Here is a 27,532-nt window from a genome sequence, read left to right as displayed (position 1 = left end):
ATGTGGAGAAAGGGGAACCCTCTCACACTGTTGGTGGGAATGCAAGTTGGTGCAGCCAATTTGGAGAACAGTGTGGAGATTCCTTAAGAAATTAAAAATAGAGCTTCCCTATGACCCTGCCATTGTACTACTGGGTATTTACCCCAAAGATACAGATGTAGTGAAAAGAAGGGCCATCTGTACCCCAATGTTCATAGCAGCAATGGCCACAGTCGCCAAACTGTGGAAAGAACCAAAACGGATGAAAGGATAAGGAAGATGTGGTCCATATACACTATGGAGTTTAATGCCTCCATCAGAAAGGATGAATACCCAACTTTTGTAGCAACATGTATGGGACTGGAAGAGATTATGCTGAGTGAAATAAGTCAAGCAGAGAGAGTCAATTATCATATGGTTTCACTTGTTTTGGAGCATAAGAAATAACACAGAGGACATGGGGAGATGGAGAGGACAAGGGAGTTGAAGGAAATTGGAAGGGGAGATGAACCATGAGAGACTATGGACTCTGAAAAACAATCTGTGGGTTTTGAAGGGGCGGGGGTGGGAAGTTGGGCCAGCCTGGTGGTGGGTATTGTGGAGGGCATGTATTGCATGAAGCACTGGGTATGGTGCATAAATAATGAATTCTAGTACACTGAAAAGTAATTAAAAAATAAAAATTAAAAAAAAAAAAAGACTTCAGGAGGTGCAGCCCAGCTGATAGCTTGACTGCCATCTCAGGAGAGACCCTTATCCAGAACCACACAATTAAAACTGTTCCTGAATTTCTGACCCTCAGAAACTATAAGCAAATAAACATTTGTTTCAAGCCAAAAAAAAGAGACCTAAATAAATGGAAATACACACTATGTTCATAAATTTGAAAACCGACAGTCAAGATATCAATCATCTCCATATTGAAATATAGATTTAACACAATACTGATCAAACATTAGCAAGAATGTTCTAAGCATATAGAGAAGCTGGTTTTAAAATTTATTTTAAAAAGGTGCTTTGCCATCTGCCTTCAGCTGAGGTCATGATCCCAGGACTCTGAGATCAAGTCCCTCATCAGGTTTCCTGCTTAGCGGTGGCCCTGCTTCTCCCTCTCCTGCTCCCTGTGCTTGTGCTGTCTCTCTTCCTATCAAATAAACAAAATCCTTTTATAAAAGGCAAAAGAATTGGAATAGTGAAAACAATTTTGAAAAAGAAGAAAGCTGAAGAAATCCACACTACCTCCTTTTGAAGAGTACTTGTCATTTTTAGACTCCCTCAATTTGGGCTTGATATTTTCTTTTCTTTTTTTTTTTTTTAAGATTTTATTTATTTATCTGACAGAGATCACAAGTAGACAGAGAGGCAGGCAGTGAGAGAGGAAGGGAAGCAGGCTCTCTGCTGAGCAGAGAGCCAGATGCGGGGCTCTATCCCAGGACCCTGGGATCATGATCTGAGCTGAAGGCAGAGGCTTTAACCCACTGAGCCACCAAGGCGCCCCTGGGCTTGATATTTTCTTGTGATTCAACTAAGATAATGGCTTTGGGGGAAGAATACCATTCAGGTGACATGCCCTTCTTGTTACATCATATCTGTGAGTATGTTATATAACTATGACGTGTTACTGTTGATATTAACCTTGATCACATGTTTTCGGTGGTATCCATCAGATTTCTCCACTATAAAATTACTGTTTTTCACTTTTCATAGTCTTCATTAGAAGTGCATTACTAAGTCCAGCCCATACCCAAGAAGAAGAGAGTTAAGCTTCACCTCCTGGAGAAACAAATATAAAAGATTTTACAGATATATGTTAAAATCGCTATGGTAACTAACAAATATTCGGAGAAAAATACATTGAGGCCATACAAATATATTTTTTTCTCCTCAAAGTTTAGGCCTTTGATTTTAGTATGAATCCAGGGAACTTGCCTAGAAAAACTATTGCTCTGATGTTTAATCATGGTTTTAGTGATTTTCTGTTTCATTCATTCCTTCTACATTTATTATCTGGAATTCTTCTGTAAGGAACATATGTATACTGGGATTCTTTTTTTAATCTCTTAGGTTCTATTCCAATACAATTGTTTTGTTCTGTGGCTCCAACTGTTGCAGTTCCGCCATTGAGACCTACCTCTTCCACATTGGCTCCTGTGTGCTTATGACATGGTCTTCCTGTTCTTTGTTATTTTGTTTTGTTTTTGTTTTTTAGCTTCTCTTTACTTTCTGGCAATACAAAATTATACAGGTTCATCTTCTGCCCTAGAATCAGTCATTTCTTTAGGATTCCTGATTCCTTTTATTGAGAAATGGTATTTAAAAACTTAGATCTGGGAACTAAACTATCTGATTTTAAGAATTATTATAAAGTGACAGTAATCATGATGCATAGATGAATGGGGATGGAAAAGAGTCCAGAAATTGGCGCACACAAATATGGCCAATTGTATTTTTGACAAAGGTGCAAAACCAATTCAATAGAGAAAGAGTAGTACAAATGAGTTACAGGGTAGTACAATGCCTTAGAGTGATTTGACTTACAATTTTTCAAGTTTACAGTGGTGTAAAAGCAATACACTTTCAGTAGAAATGGTACCTTGAATGTTGAATTTTTATCTTTTCCCAGGCTAACTATATGAGTATAATACTTACTCGTGATGCTGGGCAGCAGCAAGCCACAGCTCCCAGTCAACCATGCAGTTAAGTCAGCCAGTACACTTACAACCATTCTACACCCATACAACCATTCTCTTTTTTACTTTCAGTATAGTATTCAATATATTACATGAGCTATTCCACACTTTATTATAAAATAGGCTTTGTGAGGCACCTGGGGGGCTCAGTCAGTTAAGCATCTGCCTTCAGCTCAGATCATGATCCCCGGGGCCTGGGATTGAGCCCCACATTGGGCTCTTTGCTCAGTGCAGAGCCTACATCTCCCTCTCCCTCCACCTGCCACTCCATCTGCTTGTGCATGCTCTCTGTCAGATAAATAAAATCTTCAAAAAAATAATGAAATAAAATGGGCTTTGTGTTAGATGATTTTGCCCAACTGCAGGCTAATGTAAGTGTTCTGAGCCTGTTTAAGGCTAGGCTAAGCTATGATGTTTGATAAGTTAGGTTTATTAAATGTATTTTCAACTTAAACTATTTCCAACTTTTGATGAGTTTTTGGGGACATAATCCCATTGTAAGGCAAGGAAAATCTATATTTTTAATAAATGGTATGGGGACAATTGGACAGTCATATATAACAAAAATAAATCTCTACTTAAATGTGACATCATATTCAAAAATTAATACCAAATGGAGCGTATATCCAAATGTAAAATAGAAAACTATAAAAGTTAAAGAAAAAAACTTAGGAGACCTTGAGTTTGTCCACAGATTCTTTGACATGACACAAAAAGCACAATATGTATCAGAAAAAAAAATGTTAAGTCAATCTTCATCATAATGTAAAACTTTTGCTTTGTGGGGTGTGTGGGTGGCATAGTCATTGGATGGCTGCCTTTGGCTCAGGTCATGATCCCAGGGTCCTGGGATCAAGGCCCACATCTGGCTCCCTGCTCAGTGGGAGCCTGCTTCTCCCTCTCCTGCTCCCCCTGCTTGTATTCCCTCTCTCTGTGTCTCTCTCTGTCAAATAAATAAATAAACTCTATAGGGGGGAAAAAAACCCTTTTGCTTTGTTAAAGACACTGTCAAAAGAATGAAAAGAAAATCTTCCCTAATGCAATGAGATTTCCTGGATTGGATTCTGGAACACTTAAAGAATATTAGTGGAGGGGCACCTGGCTGGCTCAGTCATTGGAGCATGTCACTCTTGATCTCAGGGTGGTGGGTTCGAGTTCCATGTTGCATGTAGAGATTCCCTAAAAATAAAATGTTTTAAAAAAAAAGAATCTTACTGGAGAAATTAACAAAATCTAAATAAAGTCTGTGGTTTGGTTAGCAGTACTCCAAGCACAGTACCAATGTTAATTTTTTTAGTTATGACAAAGGTACCATGTTTATATTAGATATTAACATTAGGTGAATCTGACTGAAGAGTACATAGGAACTCTTCGTATTATCTTTGCAACTGTTCTGTAAAACTAAAATCATTTCAAAATATAAATGTTTATTAACAAAAATATAGCCAAACTTAATAATAAAAAAACAGCTACTCTGCTTGAAGCCAGAGAGGAGATCTCCCAGAAGCTCATCATCTCTGTCTGTGCCTTGCTGATCTCTTAGACAGCCTCTGGGGATCCTATATAGAACTCTCGGATTCCTTGGAGTATGATCCCTACACCACAGAACTAATCATTAATAAGACTAAAGGACAGAAATAGAAGCCTAGCTCAGGCCTGAATAATTGAAGATCTATTAGTTTATCCTTAAGGCCTCTCTCTCTATCATAGAAGATAATTAATTTGAACCGATATAATCTCCTCTTTACAAGGTCAAACATATTGCAGCCTAATATTCTGAACTTAAAGCTGCAAAGCACTTGGTTTTTTGTTCAAGGTATCTTAAAAGTGCCCAAGATAAGGTGGCTGGCTTAGGATTATACAAGAGTAGGAAAGATTAGGCTGCGATTTTGAGGATGCATGTGTGTATTATAAAATCCCACCTCATGTCTGAATTTTCATGAGGGCTCTTCAATGTCCTTAAAATGATTAAATACTAGCTTTAAAAAATATATGGCTACAAAGAGAATATATTTGAAAATCATATATCTGACAAAGGGCTTCCATCCAGAATATATAAAGAATTCTCCAAACTCAATAACAAGAAAAAAACACAACCTAATTTTCAAATTGGCAAAAAGTCATGGTCACTAAATCAAAGAGGGAAATTAGCCCATGAAAAGATGCACCATATTATTGGCCATTTGGGAAATGTAAATTATAACCACAAGAGATACTAATACATACCTGTTAAATGACAAAAAGATAAAGTACAGATAAGCCAGGAGTCAAGATGGTGGAGAAGTAGCAGGCTGAGACTACTTCAGCTAGCAGAGATCAGCTAGATAGCTTATCTTAAGATTGCAAACACCTGCAAATCCATTGGCAGATCGAAGAGAAGAACAACAACAATTCTGGAAACAGAAAAACAACCACTTTCTGAAAGGTAGGACCGGCGGAGAAGTGAATCCAAAGCGACGGGAAGATAGACCCCAGGGGGAGGGGCCGGCTCCCGGCAAGCAGCGGGGCAACGGAGCACAAAATCAGGACTTTTAAAAGTCTGTTCCACTGAGGGACATCGCTCCAGAGGCTAAACCGGGGCGAAGCCCATGCGGGGTCAGCGTGGCCTCAGGTCCCGAGGGTCACAGAAGGATCGGGGGTGTCTGAGTGTCGCAGAGCTTGCGGGTATTGGAACAAGAAAGCTGGCTACAGAGATGGAACTGACAGTAAGATCACAGCTCGGTGTTACCTTGAACCAGTCGCAGGCTCGGTGAGCTCAGAGCGCGGCCGGAGGTCAGGCAGACGGGAGTTACTGGGCGCTGTTCGCTGAGGGCGCACTGAGGAGTGGGGCCCCGGGCTCTCGGCTCCTCGGGGCGGAGACCAGGAGGCCGCCATTTGTATTCCCGTCCTCTGGAACTCTACGGAAAGCGCTCAGGGAACAAAAGCTCCTGAAAGCAAACCCAAGCGGATTACTCAGCCCGGCCCCTGGTAAGGGCGGTGCAATTCCGCCTGGGGCAAAGACACTTGAGAATCACTACAACATGCCCCTCCCCCAGAAGATCAACAAGAAATCCAGCCGAGACCAAGTTCACCTACCAAGGAGTGCGGTTTCAATACCAAGGAGAACAGCAGAATTCCAGAGGAGGAGAAAGCAAAGCACGAAACTCATGGCTTTCTCCCTGTGATTTTTTTAGTCTTGCAGTGAATTTAATTTTTTTCTTTTTCATTTTTTTTTCTCTTCTTCTGCTAAAATTTTTTTCAACTTTAACCCTTTTCTTTTTTAACGTTTTTTAACTATTTTATCTAATATATATATTTTATTCTTTTTTATATTTTTCTTTATTTGTTTTCTTTTTTTTAATTCTTTTTTTTCTTCTTCTTCTTTTTCTTTTTTTCTTCTTTCTTTTTGAACCTCTTTTTATCCCCTTTCTCCCCCGTCACGATTTGGGATCTCTCCTGATTTGGTTAAAGCATATTTTCCTGGGGTTGTTGCCACCCTTTTAGTATTTTACTTGCTCCTTCATATACTCTTATCTGGACAAAATGACAAGACGGAAAAATTCACCACAAAAAAAAGAACAAGAGGCAGTACCGAAGGCTAGGGACCTAATCAATACAGACATTGGTAATATGTCAGATCTAGAGTTCAGAATGACAATTCTCAAGGTTCTAGCTGGGCTCGAAAAAATCATGGAAGATATTAGAGAAACCCTCTCAGGAGATATAAAAGCCCTTTCTGGAGAAATAAAAGAACTAAAATCTAACCAAGTTGAAATCAAAAAAGCTATTAATGAGGTGCAATCAAAAATGGAGGCTCTCGGGGCACCTGGGTGGCTCAGTGGATTAAGCCGCTGCCTTCGGCTCAGGTCATGATCTCAGGGTCCTGGGATCAAGTCCCACATCGGGCTCTCTGCTCAGCGGGGACCCTGCTTCCTCCTCTCTCTCTCTGCCTGCCTCTCTGCCTACTTCTGATCTCTCTCTGTCAAATAAATAAATAAAATCTTTAAAAAGAAAAAAAAATGGAGGCTCTCACTGCTAGGATAAATGAGGCAGAAGAAAGAATTAGTGATATAGAAGAACAAATGACAGAGAATAAAGAAGCTGAGCAAAAGAGGGACAAACAGCTACTGGACCACGAGGGGAGAATTCGAGAGATAAGTGACACCATAAGACGAAACAACATTAGAATAATTGGGATTCCAGAAGAAGAAAGAGAGAGGGGAGCAGAAGGTATACTGGAGAGAATTATTGGGGAGAATTTCCCCAATATGGCAAAAGGAATGAGCATCAAAATTCAGGAGGTTCAGAGAACGCCCCTCAGAATCAATAAGAATAGGCCCACACCCTGTCACCTAATAGTAAAATTCACAAGTCTTAGTGACAAAGAGAAAATCCTGAAAGTAGCCCTGGAAAAGAAGTCTGTAACATACAATGGTAAAAATATTAGATTGGCAGCTGACTTATCCACAGAGACCTGGCAGGCCAGAAAGAGCTGGCATGATATTTTCAGAGCACTAAACGAGAAAAACATGCAGCCAAGAATACTATATCCAGCTAGGCTATCATTGAAAATAAAGGAGAGATTAAAAGCTTCCAGGACAAACAAAAACTGAAAGAATTTGCAAACACCAAACCAGCTCTACAGGAAATACTGAAAGGGGTCCTCTAAGCAAAGAGAGAACCTACAAGTGGTAGATCACTAAGGAACAGAGACCATATACAGTAACAGTCACCTTACAGGCAATACAATGGCACTAAATTAATATCTCTCAATAGTTACCTTGAATCTTAATGGGCTAAATGCCCCAATCAAAAGACACAGGGTATCAGAATGGATTAAAAAACAAAACCCATCTATATGTTGCCTCCAAGAAACTCATTTTAAGCCCGAAGACACCTCCAGATTTAAAGTGAGGGGGTGGAAAAGAATTTATCATGCTAATGGACATCAGAAGAAAGCAGGAGTGGCAATCCTTATATCAGATCAATTAGATTTTAAGCCAAAGAGTATAATAAGAGATGAGGAAGGACACTATATCATACTCAAAGGGTCTGTCCAACAAGAAGATCTAACAATTTTAAATATCTATGCCCCCAACGTAGGAGCAGCCAACTATATAAACCAATTAATAACAAAAGCAAAGAAACACATCAACAATAATACAATAATAGTAGGGGACTTTAACACTCCCCTCACTGAAATGGACAGATCATCCAAGCAAAAGATCAACAAGGAAATAAAGGCCTTAAGTGACACACTGGACCAGATGGACATCAAAGATATATTCAGAACATTTCATCCCAAAGCAACAGAATACACATTCTACTCTAGTGCCCCATGGAACATTCTCCAGAATAGATCACATCCTCGGTCCTAAATCAGGACTCAGATGGTATCAAAAGATTGGGATTATTCCCTGCATATTTTCAGACAACAATGCTCTGAAGCTAGAAATCAACCACAAGAGGAAGTTTGGAAAGAACCCAAATACATGGAGACTAAACAGCATCCTTCTAAAGAATGAATGGGTCAACCGGGAAATTAAAGAAGAATTGAAAAAAATCATGGAAACAAATGATAATGAAAACACAACGGTTCAAAATCTGTGGGACACAACAAAAGCAGTCCTGAGAGGAAAATATATAGTGGTACAAGCCTTTCTCAAGAAACAAGAAAGGTCTCAGGTACACAACCTAACCCTACACCTAAAGGAGCTGGAGAAAGAACAAGAAAGAAACCCTAAGCCCAGCAGGAGAAGAGAAATCATAAAGATCAGAGCAGAATTCAATGAAATAGAAACCAAAAATCAATAGAGCAAATCAACGAAACTAGGAGCTGGTTCTTTGAAAGAATTAATAAAATTGATAAACCCCTGGCCAGACTTATCAAAAAGAAGAGAGAAAGGACCCAAATAAATAAAATCATGAATGAAAGAGGAGAGATCACAACTAACACCGAAGAAATACAAACTATTATAAGAACATACTATGAGCAACTCTATGCCAACAAATTTGACAATTTGGAAGAAATGGATGCATTCCTAGAAACATATAAACTACCACAACTGAACCAGGAAGAAATAGAAAGCCTGAACAGACCCATAACCAGTAAGGAGATTGAAACAGTCATTAAAAATCTCCAAACAAACAAAAGCCCAGGGCCAGACGGCTTCCCGGGGGAATTCTACCAAACATTTAAAGAAGATCTAATTCCTATTCTCCTGAAACTGTTCCAAAAAATAGAAATGGAAGGAAAACTTCCAAACTCATTTTATGAGGCCAGCATCACCTTGATCCCAAAACCAGACAAGGATCCCATCAAAAAAGAGAGCTATAGACCAATATCCTTGATGAACACAGTTGCGAAAATTCTCACCAAAATACTAGCCAATAGGATTCAACAGTACATTAAAAGGATTATTCACCACGACCAAGTGGGATTTATTCCAGGGCTGCAAGGTTGGTTCAACATCCACAAATCAGTCAACGTGATACAACACATCAATAAAAGAAAGAACAAAAACCATATGATACTCTCAACAGATGCTGAAAAAGCATTTGACAAAGTACAGCATCCCTTCCTCATCAAAACTCTTCAAAGTGTAGGGATAGAGGGCACTTACCTCAATATCATCAAAGCCATCTATGAAAAACCCACTGTAAATATCATTCTCAATGGATAAAAACTGAAAGCTTTTCCGCTAAGGTCAGGAACACGGCAGGGATGTCCATTATCACCACTGCTATTCAACATAGTACTAGAGGTCCTAGCCTCAGCAATCAGACAACAAAAGGAAATTAAAGGCATCCAAATCGGCAAAGAGGAAGTCAAATTATCACTCTTCGCAGATGATATGATACTATATGTGGAAAACCCAAAAGACTCCACTCCAAAACTGCTAGAACTTGTACAGGAATTCAGTAAAGTGTCAGGATATAAAATCAATGCACCGAAATCAGTTGCATTTCTCTACACCAACAAGACAGAAGAAAGAGAAATTAAGGAGTCAGTCCCATTTACAATTGCACCCCAAACCATAAGATACCTAGGAATAAACCTAACCAAAGAGGCACAGAATCTATACTCAGAAAACTATAAAGTACTCATGAAAGAAATTGAGGAAGACACAAAGAAATGGAAAAATGTTCCATGCTCCTGGATTGCAAGAATAAATATTGTGAAAATGTCTATGCTACCTAAAGCAATCTACACATTTAATGCAATTCCTATCAAAGTACCATCCATCTTTTTCAAAGAAATGGAACAAATAATTCTAAAATTTATATGGAACCAGAAAAGACCTCGAATAGCCAAAGGAATATTGAAAAAGAAAGCCAACGTTGGTGGCATCACAATTCCGGACTTCAAGCTCTATTACAAAGCTGTCATCATCAAGACAGCATGGTACTGGCACAAAAACAGACACATAGATCAATGGAACAGAATAGAGTGCCCAGAAATAGACCCTCAACTCTACAGTCAACTAATCCTCGACAAGCAGGAAAGAATGTCCAATGGAAAAAAGACAGCCTCTTCAATAAATGGTGTTGGGAAAATTGGACAGCCACATGCAGAAAAATGAAATTGGACCATTTCCTTACACCACACACGAAAATAGACTCAAAATGGATGAAGGACCTCAATGTGCGAAAGGAATCCATCAAAATCCTTGAGGAGAACACAGGCAGCAACCTCTTCGACCTCAGCCGCAGCAACATCTTCCTAGGAACAACGCCAAAGGCAAGGGAAGCAAGGGCAAAAATGAACTATTGGGATTTCATCAAGATGAAAAGCTTTTGCACAGCAAAGGAAACAGTTAACAAAATCAAAAGACAACTGACAGAATGGGAGAAGATATTTGCAAACGACATATCAGATAAAGGACTAGTGTCCAGAATCTATAAAGAACTTAGCAAACTCAACACCCAAAGAACAAATAATCCAATCAAGAAATGGGCAGAGGACATGAACAGACATTTCTGCAAAGAAGACATCCAGATGGCCAACAGACACATGAAAAAGTGCTCCATATCACTCGGCATCAGGGAAATACAAATCAAAACCACAATGAGATATCACCTCACACCAGTCAGAATGGCTAAAATCAACAAGTCAGGAAATGACAGAGGCTGGCAAGGATGCGGAGAAAGGGGAACCCTCCTACACTGTTGGTGGGAATGCAAGCTGGTTCAACCACTCTGGAAAACAGCATGGAGGTTCCTCAAAATGTTGAAAATAGAACTGCCCTATGACCCAGCAATTGCACTATTGGGCATTTACCCTAAAGATACAAACGTAGTGATCCAAAGGGGCACGTGCACCCGAATGTTTATAGCAGCAATGTCCACAATAGCCAAACTATGGAAAGAGCCTAGATGTCCATCAACAGATGAATGGATCAAGAAGATGTGGTATACATACACAATGGAATACTCTGGAGCCATCAAAAGAAATGAAATTTTGCCATTTGCGACAACATCGATGGGACTAGAGCGTATCATGCTTAGCGAAGTAAGCCAAGCAGAGAAAGACAACTATCATATGATCTCCCTGATATGAGGAAGTGGTGATGCAACATGGGGGCTTAAGTGGGTAGGAGAAGAATCAATGAAACAAGATGGGACTGGGAGGGAGACAAACCATAAGTGACTCTTAATCTCACAAAACAAACTGAGGGTTGCTGGGGGGAGGGGGGATGGGAGAAGGGGAGTGGGGTTATGGACATTGGGGAGGGTATGTGCTTTGGTGAGTGCTGTGAAGTGTGTAAACCTGGCGATTCACAGACCTGTACCCCTGGAGATAAAAATAAATGTTTATAAAAAATAAAAAATTTTTAAAAAAGATAAAGTACTGACAATACTAAGTACTGACAAGGATGTGGAACAACTGGATCTCTCATATGTTATTGGCACAAATACAAACTTGTATAGCCACTCTTAGAAAATGGTTTGGCAGGTTCCCATAAAGTTAAATATACACGTACCATATGACCTGGAAGTTCAGTTCAGAGATGGAGAGCTGGAAAGATGTTGCCTATCCCATCAAAGGAAAAATTGGATGAATTACAAATTAATGAGTTTTCATGGACTCATTAAAGAACTGAGGTCATAGAGTAAATGTCTTCCCAAAATCTGGAGGGAGCCAGGTGCCTGCAGGAAGACACAGGACTGGAACATTTGCTTACCATGGTCAGAAGCCATTATGAACATTAAACAAAAAATTGTGATGAATTCCTGGGGACCTAGCTTGGGAACTCGAAGCTCTCAAGGGACTCAGCCATGTCGGGTTCCCACTCTTGCAGGCTTTTCCTCCAGGAATACCACTACACTCAAACAGAGAATCCAGAAAGATTTCCTGTGGTGCTAGCAAGAAGAGAACAGCCATGACCCAAATCCTCCCAGACCCATTTCCCTGATCTCCCTTACAGAATGAAAACGCTTAATCTGTAGGCACTGGTAAAATTGCACTACAACTAGGGGAAGGCAATGGAGGTCATCAAGGAAACTTGGCCAGACCTACTTTCCTATCTTCCCTAAGTAATAAAAACTTTCATCTTCAGGAGCTGGGGCATCAAAGTGGGAGGTGGGTATACTCATGCTGCTGGGAGAAGTGAACAAGGGAAACAAACTCTACCCACAGAGGAAGGGACAGGAATATTGTGAAGGCACTCCCCCAAGACACATGCCCACAGTGCTTGCCTAAGAATAAGGCTTAATTGAGACACCAGAGAAGACTTTCTCTCTTATTCCCATTTCCATCAGAAGCTTTAACATATTAACCACAAGTACTTTAAATTCTCTGATACTTTCATCATCTGTGTCATATCCAAGTTTGGCTTTGCCTCCAGACTGTGTGTTTCCTACTTTTTGTATGCAAAAGAATTTTATGTTGAAAATCTGACATGTTGTATAGGACAGTTAGATACTAAAGTAAATATTGTGTATGTTAGGAGAAGAGCATACAGTTACTCCTCCTAGGATTTTAGTAGGGTTATTTCTGCTAGGATAGTATTAACTTAGTAAGGAGTTGTACTAAGTTTATTGTTACCCTCAGTGCACCAAGAGCCTTCAAGTCCTTCCACTCGTGCCTTGTTTTGATCTCCACACTTGGATTTGGGTCTTCCCATTGTGTTGTTCCCTAGAAAAGTTTGTCTGTTAGAGCTTTCTTAGCTGTATTTCATGCTTATTTTTTCTCTGAGGCTTGTTGATGGGTGGGAAGTGAGGGAGTAGGTTTCCTGATATTCTTACTAAGTCTCAGTATTGGACGGGCACTGTGGACTTGGGTCTCAGGGTTATGTGGCCTTCACAAGAGTTTCTGCCACTCTGGCAGATGGAGTGCTGAGCCTAGCACTTATTACTCCCGGGATAGAGATTACTCCTCACTCCCCACTCCCACTCCTAGCCTTCCCTTCTCCCAGATGCAGTAGGTTTCCACCTCTGCACTTAGGTTCCAGCTTTGATGTCCTTCTGCACACAGATGAAGGCTTTTGCTACCTAGGAAAGATAACGAGAATGGGTAGGCAAGAGTTTCAGTGGCCGTTTCCATATTTTTCTCCCAACTGAAGTGGGATTTTACCAGTGATCTTATGCAACATATTTTGATAGTTTTCTTTCAGCGTACAGATTAAAGTTTGTGTTTTGTGTGGGAGATTGACAGGATTGGTTTGTATACCTTCGGTAGTGCCTCCTGTCCCATTTCCTCAGTCTTTTCAGGATTCTCCTCAACATCCCTGCCAGCGCCTGGTGGTGTTCTAGAGGAAAAGGGTGCAAGCAGGTGTGAAACTTCCAGGTCTGAAACCCCTAGGACCCTTCACACTCTCACACCAGTATATACTCAGCCTTTAGCAATTTGATAAGAATTTTCTTACTGGTTTATATGACATTTGAAGGCATCTGTCCCAGATAATCAAATGTCTACGTGCTATATCTTCCTATAGGTGCCTGTCTTTTTAGATTTTAAGTTAGTTGTTTCCCCCAGAAGACTCATTTCTATGATGGTTTCAAGAAAAGTATTTAAGCTGCAGTTTGTACAGCTTTTTTCTTGTGAGGATGGAAGTGATGCTCTTTCCAACTCTTTATATCTCTACACAGAAACCAGCCATCCTTTTGTTTTCATACAACCTGTATCATTACATTTATAAATAGTTAGGTCACGGTTTTTCATTTTGATAGTCTTTGTCCTTTAATTGATGTAGTTAGGCCATTTAAATTTCATGGATTATTGATGTTTGGATTTAGAACTACCATGTTATTGTTTTCTGTTTTTCCCTTCTGTTTTTCCTTCCTGTTTTACCTTTACTGCCTTGTTTTGGGTTATTTAAAACTTTTCAGTATTCCATTTCAATATATCTGTTGTAAGTTTGACTATATCTTTGTATACAGTTTTATAGTAGGAATTACAAAGTACATATTTAACTGTTCATATTTCACTTAGAATCAATATTTTCTCATTTCAGTTCAAATGAAGAAACGTTGCCACCTTATAGGCCATTTTATCATTTCCTCCTTAGGCTATAGTTGTCTGATTGGTTACATTTATATATGTTGAAAACTACAGACAATGTTATAATTTTCTTCTCATTAAACTTTTGTTTTAATGGGTCTCAAAATTCTGTGACAGGTTTTTGGTCAAGCTGTCTCCATTAAAAAGTACTGAGTTTAAAAACTAATGACTTAAATGCCATACACACAGACACACACACAAAAAAAAACAAAAAACCCAGATGGTCTACAAAACATTCTCCTTTCATTCTGAATATTTCACAATGCATTGTTATCATTAACCAGTCTTACTATTAAACTTAAGTGGCCAATTAACACAAAAAGTTCTTCCACCACTGATGAAGACTGGGGTGGCAGGTATTGGGGATAATATTCATTTAGGCTTTTGAGCTTTCTGGGCAGAGTTGGTGACCTTGCCATCTCCAACTGCCTTCTTGTCCACTGCTTTTTTTTTTTTTTAAAGGTTTTATTTATTTATTTATTCGATGGACAGAGATCACAAGTAGGCAGAGAAGCAGGCAGAGAGAGAGGAAGGGAAGCAGGCTCCCTGCTGAGCAGAGAGCCCGATGCGGGGCTTGATCCCAGGACCCTGGGATCATGACCTGAGCTGAAGGCAGAGGCTTTAACCCACTGAGCCACCCAGGCGCCCCTTGTCCACTGCTTTGATGACACCTATGGCAACCATCAGTCTCATGTCATGAACAGCAAAATGATCCAGAGGAGGATAGTCAGAGAAGCTCTCAACACACATAGGCTTGCCAAGAACATATCAATGATGACGAGATCACTAGATTTGAAGAACTTGGGACCATCTTCCAGCTTTTTTCCAGAATGATGATCTACCCTCTCCTTCAGCTCAGCAAACTTGCAAGCAATGTGAGTTGTGTGACAGTCCAGCACAGGTGCATATCCAGCAATGATTCAGCCAGGATGATTCAGGATAATCACCCGAGCCATAAAGCCAGCTGCTTCCATTGGTGGGTCATTTTTGCTGTCACCAACCACATTGCCACAATAAACATTGTTGACAGATACATTCATGACATTGATGTCCACATTGTCCCACTCAAAGCTTCGTGGTGCATCTCAACAAATTTTAATTTAGTTGTAACATTGACTGGAGCAAAGGTGACCATCATGCCAGGTTTAAGAACACCAGTCTCCACTCCACCCACAGGGACAGCACCAATACCACTAATTTTGTAGACATCCTCAAGAAGCAGACACAAAGGGCTTGTCAGTTGGACAAGATGGTGGTAGAATATAATCCAGAGCCTCAAGCAATGTGGTTCTACTTGCATTCCCATCTTTACAGGTGACTTTCAATCCCTTAAACCAAGGCATGTTAGCACTGGGCTTCAGCATGTTGTCACCATTCCAACCAGAAATTGGCACAAACGCTACTGTGTTGGGGTTGTAGCCAACTTTCTTAATGTAGGTGGTGACTTGCTTAATGATTTCCTCATATCTCTTCTAGCTCTAAGGTGGCTCAGTGGAATACCTTTTGTTAATACCAATAATGAGTTGTTTCACACCCAGTGTGTAAGCCAGAAGGGCATGCTCACGAGTCTGCTCACTCTTGGAGATGCCTGCTTCAAATTCACCAACACCAGCAGCAACTATCAGGACAGCACAGTCATCCTGAGATATGCCTGTGATCTTGTTTTTTATAAAGTCTCTGTGTCCTGAGGCATCAATGATAGTCACATAATACTTGCTGGTTTCTAATTTCCACCAGTAGATCTCAACGGTGATATCATGTTCATGTTCAACTCTCAGTTTATCGAAGACCCAGGCTGACTTGAAGGAGCCCTTTCCCATCTCAGCAGCCTCCTTCTCCAATTTTTTGATAGTTCTTTTGTTGATCCCACCACATCTGTAGATCAGATGGCCATTTGTGGTCGACTTGCCCGAATCTATGTGTCCAATAACAATGAAGCTGATACAAGTCTTTTCCTTTCCCATTTTGGTTTAGATTTAGTAAGGGTTTTCATGACAACTATGTTTTGGTGGCAAACCCATTGTGAAAAAAAAAGCCAAACAAGGTTATAAATTTTACTTTTAAGTCTCAAACATACTTTAAAGAACCGAGGAGAGGGCACTTGGAAGGCTCAGTTGGTTAAGCCTCCACTTTCGACTCAGGTGATGATCTCAGCGTCTTAGGATCGAGTCCTGCATTGGGTTCCCTGCTCAGCCAGGAGTCTGCTTCTCCCTCTGCTCCTCCCTCCACTTGTGCTCTCGCTCTCTCTCTCAAAAATAAATACTTTATTTTTTTAAAAGAACCAAGGAGGAAAAGAAACATCTATTATATTTACCCATTTCTGGGTCCCTAGGTTTGAATCTGAGTTATGTGGTATTGGTGTGGAGAGTGGGAGCCTTCTGAATACTTTATCTGTGTGGGGTATGAGGTCTCTCAAATCTTTGAGTATGGTCCTTGAACACTTTGAGTGGCTATGCTCCAAGATTTTTGTGTAAGGTGTTTGGAGTTCATGTTCAGGATATAAGATCTCTGAACTCTTTGAAGTCTGTATCCCACTGTATCCCAAGGTTTGATCTGAATTATGTGGGTCAGAGTTCAATGTATGACATCTCTAAAATTCTGAAGATTTGTGTTGTAAGTTAAATCTGAGGTACTTGGGCTTTTTGATCAAGGTGTGAGTTCTCTAAAATTTTAGAGGATCTCTGTTCCAAATTTGCATCTGAGTCTGTAAGCAAGAAGTGGGGCCTTGGAATTTTTGAGAGTTTGTTTCCCAGTTTTTTATCTGAAGTATTTGGAAGTCTTTTTTCAAGAGTAATGTCTCTGAAATCTTTGAGGGGCCAGGCTCCACAATTTAAATCTGTGATATTTAGGGGGTCTGTGCTCAAGGCTGAATTCTCTGAAGTCTTTAAAGGTCTGCCCCAAGGTTTGAGTCTGACGTAATTGTGGGACTACAGAGTCTAGGATTTTTTTTTTAAGATTTTGTTTATTCAACAGAGAGAGAGAAAAAAAAACCCCACAAGCAGGGGGAGTGGCAGGCAAAGGGAAAGGGAGAAGCAGGCTCTTCACAGAGCAGGGAGCCCAGCACTGGGCTGGATCCCAAGACCCTGGGATCATGACCTGAGCTGAAAGTAGACACTTAGCCAACTGAGACACTCAGGTGCCCCCAGAGTTTCAGGTTTCTGAACTCTTTGAGAGTCTGTGGCTCAAAGTCTGAGTCAGAGAGATTTGTGTGTCTGTGTTTGCAGTGCAAGATCTCTGAAGTCTTTGAGGTGTGTCCCAAGGTTCAATCTGATTAATACAGAGTGAGTGTTCAGGGTGTAAGTTCTGTGAGTACCTTGAGGGTCTGTATTCAAGGCATGAAGTCTGAAATTTTAAAGAGCTTGTGTCCCAAGTTTGGGTCTAAGGTATTTGAAGTCTTTTTTTTTTTCTTAAAGATTTTATTTATTTATTTGACAGAGATCACAAGTAGGCAGAGAGGCAGGCAGAGGGAAAGAAGGAAGCAGGCTCCCTGCTGAGCAGAGAGCCTGATGCAGGGCTGGATCCCAGGACCCTGTGATCATGACCTGAGCCGAAGGCAAAGTCTTTAACCCACTGAGCCACCCAGGCGCCCGGGTATTTGAAGTCTTAGTTCAAGGAGTGAAATCCTTAAATTCTCTGAGGGTATGCTTTCAAAAATTTTGTCTGAGTTATTTAAATGCCTGAATTTAAGTTGTAAGTTATGTGTTTGAAAGTTCTTACCTCTTGAGGGTATATGTTTGAAAGTTTGAGCCTGACATAGGATTCTGCTCTCATTTACTGAATTCCTTCAGGGTCTGTTTCAACATTTAAATGTGAAGTAACTAGAAGTCTGTGTACTAGGAGGGAGGTCCTTTAACTGTTTTTCGGACTGTGCCTCAAAGTTAGCTGGAGGTGGGAGGTATGTGTGTATTCAGAGGTCTGTGTTCAGCATGTGTTGAACTTTTAGAGGATCTCTTTCTCAAGTTTTGAATATGAGGTATTTGGGGTCTGTTTTCAGAGTGTGAAGTCTGAAATTTTAGAGGCGCTGTGTCCCAAGGATTTGGCTGGAGTTGTTTGGAGGGGGGCACGTAGTCAGGGTATGAAGTCTCTGAAATTTTAAGAGTCTCTGTGGTAAAGTTTGATTCTGAGGGGTTTGGAAGTCTGTATTCAGAATACGACTTCTCTAAATTCTTTAAGGTCTATAGCTCAAGGTTTTGACTGTAAAGTATTTGATGGTCTGTGGTCATAGTGTGAGGTCTCTGAAGTCTTTGAAAATTTGTGTTGTAAGGTTTGAGCCTAAGGTCATTGTGGGTCTGTGATCAGAGTGTGAGGCCTCTCATTCCTTTTGTTATCTTTTAATGTTTGAGTCTGAGGTGTTTGGGAAGTCTCTGGTCAGGGTGAGAGGTCTCTAAAACCAATGGGGGTCCGTTTCCAAAAGCTTAAGTTTCATGTGTCTGGAGATTTGCATTCATAGCATGAGGTCTCTCTACTTTCCAAGGATCTGTGTCCCAAAGATTCAGCCTGAGTTATTTATAGGTCTGTATTCAGAGTTTGAAGCCTCTGAGATTTCCAGCTTCTGTTCTGAGGGTTTAGTCTTAGGAATTAAGAGACTTGTTTTCCTTCAGGTTGTATGGTCTTTAAACTTTTAGAATGTCTAAGTCCAACATTTCTGTCTGAGGTATTTGGGGGTCTGTGTTCAGGAAGTGAGGTCCATGAGTTCTTTGAAGGTTTTTGTTTAAAGTTTTTTGCCTCAGGTGTTTAGAAGTCTGCATTTAGGGTATGAAGTTTCTAATATCTCTAAGGGCATATATTGCATGATTTGAGTCAGATATTTAGAGGTGTGTCCTCATGTTCTCTGAAAATTTTCAGGGTCAGTCCAAAGGTTTGCATCTGAAGTAACTGCTGGTTTGTGTTCAGGGTATGAGGCCTTCTGAAATTGTCCAGGGTCTGCAGTATAAGGTTTAAACCTGAGGTAATTGGGGGTTTGTGATCAAGCTGTAAAGTCTTTGAAACCTCGGGGCACCTGGGTGGCTCAGTGGGTTAAGCCACTGCCTTCAGCTCAGGTCATGATCTCAGGGTCCTGGGATCGAGCCCCATCGGGCTCCTTGCTCAGTGGGAAGCCTGCTTCTTTCTCTGCCTCTGCCTGCCTCTCTGCCTGCTTGTACTCTCTCTCTCTCTCTGTCAAATAAATAAATAAATAAAATCTTTTAAAAAAAAAGTATTTGAAACCTTAAGCTTGGATCCCAAGTTTCAGAGGTAATTTGCCCGGTGTTCAAAGAATAAGGTTCTTGAAATGTTTCAAGTTCTAGGTTCCAAGTTTTTTGTCTGAGTTGTTTAGAATCCCTGTTCAGGAAGTGAAGTCTCTGAACTCTTTAAGAATCTATGTTCAGGGGCGTCTGGGCGGCTCAGTTGTTAAGCATCTGCCTTCAGCTTGGGTCATGATCCCAGGGTCCTGGGATCAAACCCTGCATTGTGCTACCTGCTCGGGAAGCCTTCTTCTCCCTCTCTCTCTGCAGCTCCCCCTGCTTGTGTTCCCTCTCCTGCTGTGTCTCTCTCTGTCAAATAAATAAATAAAAATCTAAAGAAAAAAAGAACCTATGTTCAGAGGTTTAAATCTGAGGTATTTGAAGGTCTATGTTCATGGAATAAGGACTCTGAAGTTTTTGAGCGTCTGTGCCAAGGTTTGAATCAGGGTCTCTGGGAGTCTGTGATCAAGGCATAAGAAGTATCCAAACTTATTGTCTGTGCTCCAGAGTTTGATCTGAAGTATTTTGGGTCTGTGATCTGAGAGTGAGGTCGCTCCACGCTGTAAGGATGTTGGTGCAAAAGTTTTGATTGTGTTCTACAGGGCTGTGAGGTCTGGGTTCTGAAACATTTTGATGAACTGAGTTCCCAGGTTTCCATCTGATGTTGCAGGGTATCTGCGTTTGTGAGTTCAGGGATTTGTGGTTGGAGTATGAGGACTCTGAAATTGCTGAGTCTTCTATATGAATTTTGAATCTGAGCTTTTGGAGTCTATATTCAGCATGTGAGGGTTCTGACCTTTGAAGGTCTGTGTTGGCAGGTCAAGGTCTTAAGTGTTTGGTGGTGCATGTCCAGGTGGGGCCTGAAGCATCTGACTCTTTGAAGATTTTTTTTTTTTTAGGATTGATTTTGAGGTATTTGTGCATCTATATTTTGAGAGTAAGGGTTTGAAGTCTTTGAGGGTCTATGATAATGAATTTGATGTATTTGCACATCGGTGTTTAGAGTTTTAGTTCTGTGAAATCTTTAAGGCCTCTGTTCCAAGACGTGAGGACTTTTATGTCTGTTTTCTGGGCCTAATATTCACAAATCTTATAGGGCCTTATTCTTTTTTTTTAAAGATTTTATTTATTTATTTGACAGACAGAGATTACAAGTAGGCAAGAGAGGCAGGCAGGGAGAGAGAGAAGGAAGCAGGCTCTCTGCGGAGCCGAGAACCCGATGTGGGGCTCGATCCCAGGACCCTGGGATCATGACCTGAGCCGAAGGCAGAGGCCTTAACCCATTGAGCCACCCAGGTGCCCCATAGGGCCTTATTCTAATGCTTATATAACTTATATGGATTTTTTTTAAAAAAAGGAGTAAGTTTATTGAGCTTGTTGAAGGTTTCTGTCAAGGTTGAAGTATCAGGTTTTTTTAAGATTTGTACTGGGTATGAGGTCTATTATGCCTTCATTGAAGGTCTGAGTACCAGATATTGAATCACCAATATTCAGAGGTGTGTCTGGATTGTTATGACATAGCATATTCTCATGGCATGTATTCCAAAGCTGGAGTCTGAAGTGTTTGGGGTCTCTTTTCAAGGATGGAGGAGTTTGACCTTTCTGAGGGCTTGTTTCCCAAGTTTGCTTCCACGTTTTTTGGTTTGGTTCTGTTTTTTGGCATCTAAGCGCAGGGTGTGAGGTCTCTGAACTTGAGAGGGTCAGTGCTCCAAGAGTTGTATGTTGTATTTGGCTATTGATCTTCGGGGTGTGAAGTCTCTGAAATCTTTATGGTCCTATGAGTGTGAGGTTGGGGGGGGTCTATGTTCAGGGTGTGAGGTCTTGAATTCTTTGGGACCTGTGTTCCAAAATTGGAATCTGAGGTAACTGAACAAAGTACCATTTCCTATTGAGAGCTCCTATATATACATAGCCAAAGGGTGGTAGGAAATTATTTTTTAACATCATAAGCACATTTCCAAAATAGTGTCTGTAAATTCAAATGTCCTAAATAAATCTTGCTTGTTATAGATTTCCATTATATTTTCCGAGGGGAAAAATGTCCTGAAGATATAATGGTTGTTTTTAAAATGCAGCACATCATTGGCAGGAAAAACATTTCCAGGAAAAATATATTGTTTATAGTAACACAATCTTCCATTAGCTGTTGTTTTAGAAGAAGAACTCTTTGTGTATATTATATTTTTCTAAACCAAATTGTACTCTAAGTCCACATTAAAATATCAGGACTATGTTTAAAGTATGCCTCAAATACCACATCCTGTGCAAAACTTTCTTGGTCTTATAGAAGCTAAAATGTTACCTAAAACCTTTCTGGAAATCCAGCCCATTCACACACATACCTCCCACCCCTGCCAAAGGCACAGTAGATGGTTCACCCTTCTTCACTCCTGTGGCATTATAATAACACATATTTTATGTGAGATTTCATTTCACGCTGTCTGCTGTGCCTCCTTCCACTGAGAGCAGGGACGGAGACTATATCTTCTTTCAGTATTTTTTGGTTCTTTCCACAGTGCCTGACCCACAGTGGGTGGTAGATATTAATGCTGTTATTTATTCATCCATTATTCTAATAAATCTTTATGCCTTTAATTCTCTTCACCTGAATCCATTCTGTCATGTTATGTACAGTGTTGATCTGGTTTTGAAAAGAAGCTTTCATAAAGGGACATGTGATGCACCACCCAGATCCCCCTTCAAGAAGCACCTAGTCCTTCATGTGCTAGGGCTGCTATCATCAGACAACTGTCAGCCCCTTCAGGGATTGTCTCAGGTGCAAAGAGCTGCCTCCATAAAGGTCACACTGCTTCCTTGGTGGCCTATATTTAATGACTGGTCAATAGGGGAATATAAAGGCATGACCATCTAGCCCTAACCTGGTATAATTCTGATAGGACATTCAAGAGTTTCCCAAGGCGGGAGGTGGGGGGGATCTGGGTGGCTTAGTCATTAAGTATCTGCCTTAGGCTCAGGTCATGATCCCAGGGTCTTGCGATCCAGCCCTGCATCGGACTCCTTGTTGCTCCCTCTCCCACTCCCCCTGCTTGTGTTCCCTCTCTCACTATGTCTCTCTGTGTCAAACAAATAAATTTAAAAAAGAAATAAAGAGTTTCCCAAGGGGTCAGCCATGGCTTGTATTTAGGCCTGCATCACAGGCTTCTCCCTCCACCCACCCTGGCTTCACTGTCAAATTTGTTGGCAGGAAGTTATTCATTTTGTTTTCTTATTGCCATTTTAATGTCTATAGGGTCTCTGTTGATATCCCCACGTAAGAGGGTGTTCAAATTTCCTGCTATGATTCTGTCAACTTCTGCTTCATGTATTGAGGTTCTATTATTAGGTTATGTACGTATTTATACTTGTTATATCTTTCTAAGGAACTGACCCTTCATCAGTGTGACATTTTCCTTTTACTGGCTTAAAGAATGCTTTATCTGGTTTATAATATCCACTCCATCCTTATTATGTTTTTTGGTGTGTATAATATAACTTTATCCATTCATTTACTTCAAACTCTTCATATCTTTATATTTAAAGTATATGTTTCTTGTGTGTAGCATTTTTTTTTAAATATTTTATTTATTTATTTGACAGACAAAGATCACAAGTAGGCAGAGAGGCATGCAGAGAGAGAGGAGGAAACAGGCTTCCCGCTGAGCAGAGAGCCCGATGCGGGGCTCGATCCCAGGACCCTGGGATCATGACCTGAGCCGAAAGCAGAGGCTTTAACCCACTGAGCCACCCAGGCGCCCCATGTGTAGCATTTAGTAGGGCCTTGCTTTTTATCTACTCTGTGCATCTCTATTTTTCATTGTTTATATCATTAACATTTAGTGTAATAAGTGTGACAGGATTGTGTTCAGGGATATCAGCTTATTGGGAAGAGAGGTTGTTCTGTTTGTCCCCTCTGGTTTTTGTTTTATTTGGGTTTTTTCCCCTTGTTTATCTTTTCTCTTCCCTCTTTCCTGCCTTCTCTTAGATTATTTGAGTATTTTTCGTCAGCTGTGAAACCCCAAACCAGGAATAGTATTTAGGATAGCAGTAAACGGGGTATTAACTTCCCTGTGAGAGACAACAGTGTTAGAGGATTCATCAAAATGTTTAAAAATGGTCACTCCACCCTTAGAGGTATTTGTCTGTGTTGTTCACTAAAGTTTCCCTAACTCCTAGAATAATTCCTAGCCACATAGTGGGTGCTTAATAAGGATTTGCTGAATGACCAAACTCTTTGACCAAGCAATCCTTCTTGTAAGAATATGTAATCAGACAGACAGACACACACACACACACACACACACACACACACACACACACAGAGAGCTATGTGCACAAGACAGAAGGAGAAAACAACTGGTAAAAACATTAAATGTCTATTAATAGTCAGCAGCATACATAGGAAGATAAATGAGTGATGAGTGTTCATGTTATACCATGGAGCACAGGTGAGCTGCAGAACAGAATGAGGGGGATTGATCTGTACTGGCCAGGATTTCTCCATGACATATTATTAATGCAGTGTAAGTGGGTAATGCTCATAGTGGGACCTTATATGTGTGTGTGTGTGTGTGTGTGTGTGTGTGTGTGTGTGTGTGATGTGTGAGTGCAGAGAAAAATGTCTGGAATAAAACACCTTTAACTGATCCCACTTGTCACCTGTGAGGTGGGGAAGAATAGGGTAGATGATTATAGCCTAATGTAGTCCATATATTTAGATATCATTTGAAGCTTCTTCACTAGACTATATTCATGTATTTTCTGTGTACATATTTCTAAAGGAAACACATATACTGAAAACAATACTGGCACTACAGAGGTGTATGAGATTAGGGATACAAGAAGCTTAGAGGAATAGGGTCTCAAACTCATACGGACATGTAACTATAGATCATGAGAAAAATCCCTTATCTTAACTTCTATTTAGACCATGAGCCTTTTGAGAAAAATTTCTATTTTGTAATTCCTTACAAAATAGTCCTCTTCTCATATTATCCCTATCAGTCAATAGCACAATCCCCCATTTTATTTCCCAACACAGAAACCTGCTTTCAACATTTTACACTTTCCTCATCTTCACCCCAAGTCCAAATTCTTGCTGAGTGCAGTCCATTTTACTTTCCAAATACCTGCCTAATGTGCCCAATTCCTTCCATGTTTATTATATCCAATTAGTCCAAACCATGTCTCCTGTTGGCAAATTAGTCTAGTAACTCTAGTAACTAACAAAAATAGTTCAGTGACTCTAGTAACAGAATAGTAACTCTAGTCTTCTAACTCTCTTCTAGTATATTTTCCCCTTAATAATTTGCTTTCACTTCCATGTTTCTTTTTAGAGTGACAAACTGAAACCTGTAATTCAGAACTCACTGCAACAACAAATGGTATATTCTTCACTTTCTACTTATGGCTTTATAGATATTGTTGGGGGAGAAGTTGCATCTAATTATTTCACTATGTATTGATTTCCAATTTTTTTCCTTTGTCTATCTACAACCTTCCAGAAAGCAAGAAAAGTGATCCAAGTGATCCCATCCTCAGAATTGCTCAGAAAGTAAAAAGTGCTGTAGATGAAACTTACACCCATGATCTTGGCGTTGCTCACAAATAGTACTCTCTGTGCATACTGTGACCTAATCAAACAAGCCACCGGAACCAAAACTGGGTGACTGTTTAGGAAGCCTTAATAAAGAAACTTATCTTGACAATGCACGGTCTCTTCTTAGGGACCTGTGTTTTGCCTGTATTGCCTTGGCATTTTCCAGAACACTTAAAGACTCTTGCTGACCTTCTATCCCCTCTGCAGTCCTTCCCCATACCAGCAATTGTACTGCAGCTCAGATCTTCCTTTTGCTATAAATACTACTCCTGCTTACTAACTGATCTCTAACCTGGCAAAGATATCAAAACATTTACTACCCTGGAATAGTTAGAGAGCTAGGAAAAGGATCATTTAGAAAAATCATTTTTTAATTGTAAACAAAATGGTAGAAGCATATGGGATTAGCCATATGCTTAATTCACTGAAATTACACTATGTCTAAAAAGTCAAGAAGCATCTTCCTTCTTTTAGATAAGTGTTTGTAAAGGGTAGTGTGGAAGCATATGTGGATAGCCCTGTGTTGAAGCCTTGAAATTACCCTGTGTATAATGCATATTTCAAGTTACATCTTCATTCATTAAGATATAAGTGTTTGTAAACTTATGTGTGGAAGCCTGTGGGAATAGACTTACGCTAAACTCAGTATAACTATGCTATGTACAAAAATTAAAAATAAATAAAATTATAATCAAAACAAAAAATGAGGGCCACCTGGGTGGCTCAGTGGGTTAAGCCTCTGTCTTCGGCTCAGGTCATTATCTCACGGTCCTGGGATCGAGCTCCGCATTGGGCTCTCTGCTCAGTAGAGAGCCTGCTTCCCCCTCTCTCTCTGCCTACCTCTCTGCCTACTTGTGATCTTTCTCTGTCAAATAAATAAATAAAAATCTTTTAAAAAATGATTAATGTAAACTAGGAAAATGCAAGTAAATAATAAAGCAAGGAAAAATTACTTAGTGGAAAATTACCCAGAACGTCACACTCAAGAATACCACCTAATGTATCATACAGTTTCTGTAAGAGGAAGAAAAATTTTCTCTCTCTACCCTTTTAGATTCTTTGCCATGATTCCTGCAAATCAGACTGATAAAAGGCAGAATAACAAGAGAAAAACAAACAGAAGTTATTAACACATGCATCCTATATACTTGGGAGCTTTCAGTGATGAGTAACTCAAAGAGATGGCTAGAATTTGGAGTCTATATACTTAATCTAGTAAGGGAAAAGGAAGTGGAGAAAGGGTACTTAGGGAAAAGCAAATGCCTTTTTGGAAAGTTAAATGGGCCCTTGGTTGAATATATGGGAGATTTAGTTGTAAGCCTTAAAAATAAAACAGCCAGTGATTTAACTAGCAAAAATGACTTTTTTTCAGGAATAGCAGGGAAATTGCAATTCAGGGCATGCAAAGCATGATGAACCATAGGCAGGTCCAAGAATGAAGGAAAGGAGCTTGCTTTTTATGGAAGAAAGGAGGGAGTTAGGAAAGGTTGTTTTGAATGCAAGTTCATTGGAGGAAAGTGAGAGTTTGAGGTAGTGGCAGCTTCTCACTGGCTGAGTTGTGGTATTTTCTCATTGGCTGGGTTGTTGCTGGGCAAGGAAAAAATCTTCCTTTTTCCTGCTGGGATACATAAAATAAGCTACAACAAGTCATACTTGAGTGGGACCTTCCCTTAATTGCTTCCCAACTCCATTTTGAATTAAGATTCCTTTATTCATTTTCACATAAGAGTCTTTAGGACAATGTCTGTTTGGATGTAGTACCTACTTATCTTCAGAAGAGAAGATAAAAGTTTCTCCCAGGGAGAATATTTATAATAATTTAGTTCTTTTGAGTCTTTTAGAAAGGCTCTGCTTTTAAGCAGATAAAAGATTTCAGGAATTCCAAGTATTTCAGCTCAAAGAAATACTTTGGCCATAGCTACATATTTGGAGGTAGCTTACTCTGATCCTCTTCATTTCCTTCTAGAGTTTTGCTATGCATTACTGAAAGCAATGTCTGGCCCATATTAAGCACCCGTAAGTGTGAACTTTTATTCTGATGTCTCTTGACTTCTCCTTTTTGCTTTTATTGTTTCTTCCTCCCTCCCTCTTACCTTCTCATCCCTCTTGCCCTCTCCCTCACATTCTCACATCTCTCACTCATCCCACCCAGCTGTTGCAAGCTGAGCCCTCCTGGCTCTGTGCCCTGAGGTTAGGAACCCTGCACCACCTGTTCTGCTTCTTCCACCAGGGCAAGATTCCTGTTTAATGAAATAACCTCTATGAAGTTCACCTAAAATCCAAATCCAATTTTTGTTTCAAGTAAAGACAATGGTTGAGTGCCTCAATGTACTTCAGGGATGACTAACTGAAGGAAGAAATGCTTCTGGTCTTGTGACTGAGTTTAGGGGTGAATGGGGGAACATATGACTGTAGAAGCTCACACGAGGTCAGCCCCAATCACTAGGGCATGTCTACAGTTGAGTGAGCTGGCTGATCCTTCCAGGGGTAAGGGGTCGGGAGGAGTCAGAGATAACTCCAAAATGTATGCACACTCCAGCACCAAATCCCTGCCTCTAAAGTC

The 27,532-nt window shown here is 40.2% G+C and overlaps 1 protein-coding gene and 1 pseudogene across 2 annotated transcripts in view; both read right to left on the bottom strand.

Moving 5' to 3' along the window:
- PAGE4 (PAGE family member 4) overlaps window positions 1-27,532 on the bottom strand; it is a 158,835-nt gene that overhangs the window by 17,154 nt on the left and 114,149 nt on the right. The window lies entirely within an intron of this gene.
- On the bottom strand, window positions 14,491-16,115 carry LOC131821602 (elongation factor 1-alpha 1-like; annotated as a pseudogene).

The sequence above is a fragment of the Mustela lutreola genome, chromosome X (genome assembly GCF_030435805.1).
Source record: "Mustela lutreola isolate mMusLut2 chromosome X, mMusLut2.pri, whole genome shotgun sequence".
NCBI lineage: Eukaryota > Metazoa > Chordata > Mammalia > Carnivora > Mustelidae > Mustela > Mustela lutreola.
The sequence above is the reverse complement of the archived record's forward strand: the minus strand, read 5'-3'. Positions and strand labels throughout refer to the sequence as shown.